This window comes from Etheostoma cragini, chromosome 20 (assembly GCF_013103735.1).
Source record: "Etheostoma cragini isolate CJK2018 chromosome 20, CSU_Ecrag_1.0, whole genome shotgun sequence".
Taxonomy (NCBI): Eukaryota; Metazoa; Chordata; class Actinopteri; order Perciformes; family Percidae; genus Etheostoma; species Etheostoma cragini.
This window is the reverse complement of record NC_048426.1, coordinates 22,625,180-22,626,878: the sequence shown is the minus strand read 5'-3', so window position 1 is coordinate 22,626,878 and position 1,699 is coordinate 22,625,180. Positions and strand designations below refer to the sequence as shown.

The following is a 1,699-nucleotide window of genomic DNA, read 5'->3' as shown; positions in this document are numbered from 1 at the left end:
AGATAAACCTTGACCTTGACCATGTTTAGAGGCCAAAAACGTATTTAAAACTTGCCCTGTTTAAGTCTGTTGGGTGATAACTCTAGCAGAGGATAACATGATGTAGGCAGCACCGATTGGTTTAGTTTTTCTCTCTACTGACAGCACTCCACATTGACAAACAACAGAGCTACGTGTTGAAATTGACTGGAATTCTCCTTTAACTGGGAGTGTGTAACATAGGTGAAGGTTCACACCATTTAGGACAAATTTAAAACTAGGACACTTTCTGAGCTTGTTAGTGGCACACAAAAAAGCAAATACAGTACATTTCTGGTGCGACCTCCTGTGCTAAAAAAAGAAGCCAGTATGAAGCCGAGTGGCCGCGAGTGGCCGCTTGAGGCTGGCTCCAAAAAGGAGTCAATCCCCATAGACTCCCATGTTAAAGTGCCCTTTACAGTAGAAATAAACACCTTTACAGCCTGCTACAAAAAGTGCTTTTGGTCTCTAAAGCTGAGTTCCCCCCCGTTCATGACAACTGTAGATGGGTACGGGGGTGATTTTATTTTTATTTGGTAGAATTGACCCAGATTATATTCAGGCTTAAAGTTTTGTATAATGAAGTTTTAATGACAGTTGGCTACCGTCGCAGGAAACAAGCATCGACTGCATGCTTTGTTCAGCCTGCTTCAGCCTCCACCACGCTCCACCTCTTTGCACAGCTTTGGGTTAGCTGACGTCAGGCACGGCCAAGATGGCGACGGTCGGAGCTACCAGGAAATGCCCAATTTGAGCTTCATTGTGGCTGGTTGTGAGCCCAAAATAGCCCTTAACAGGTTGCTCAAGGCAACACTGACAAATTGTCCCTCCATCTTGTGTGGTCAGAAGGAAGCAGGGTGCCCGTGTCAATCGTAGTGTTTGCTGTAGATGTATGAGGTGTGGTATAAGAATAAGTAAACCTAATAATGTATTCCTCCACCGTGTCCAACAAAACTGTGAGCTTACAAATCCATTTTTTTTTCTTGGATGGCACAAACCACGTCTTAACTGTTTCGCATTTTAGTCCCTCCAGAAAAATGCGATTATGCGACATAATTCAATGCATAATCAGCCAAAGTCTGCATATTTATGCGGGGCCGCACTTTTTCGAATATGCTTTTTCGCCGCATAAATTGCTGATTTACGCACAAAATTATGCAGGGATTGCATGATTTCATAATCCCTGCATTTTTGTTGCAAAAAAGTCACAGATATCTTAGCAGAAAGTTGCGTAAATATCACGCATATTCCATTGCATTTTTGTCCGCAACAATCACAATAAAACTCCACATTTTTCTTGAAGGACCGGTGTTTGTGTTTTTTTTAAGTTGGACTGCAGCTCTGAGAAGCCAGTGCACTCTGCAAACACACTGAGTTGATAACATCACTTAATGTTGATGTCACTCTCACACAATCATTTTCCATATTGAATTAAAATCACTTGCCGTGTCAGTGCAAACAGTAACCACCTGAGAACCGCAAGACACCACTGGAGCCGGTGTTTGAGCAGCGGAGGGCTGCAGGCGGTCAGACTCACACTGTGTACACAGTCCCACATTTCAAACAGTGGCTCACAAAAAGAATTTCTTGTCAAAACACAAGAGTTTTGGAAAAGGAAACTGCCGGAAGTTCCACAAGTGTCTTTCCTTGCCAGAAGCTGAGTGTGTGTCAGATCTTAAAC

General features: G+C 43.1%; 1 long non-coding RNA gene across 1 annotated transcript in view; it reads left to right on the top strand.

The window, feature by feature from the left end:
- The window catches only part of LOC117935513, a 23,852-nt gene extending 22,604 nt beyond the window's left edge, over positions 1–1,248 (top strand). The window contains exon 4 of the long non-coding RNA XR_004654771.1: positions 1,043–1,248. This is a non-coding gene — a long non-coding RNA (uncharacterized LOC117935513). The remainder of the gene's footprint in view (positions 1–1,042) is intronic.
- Positions 1,249–1,699: the final 451 nt, after the last annotated feature.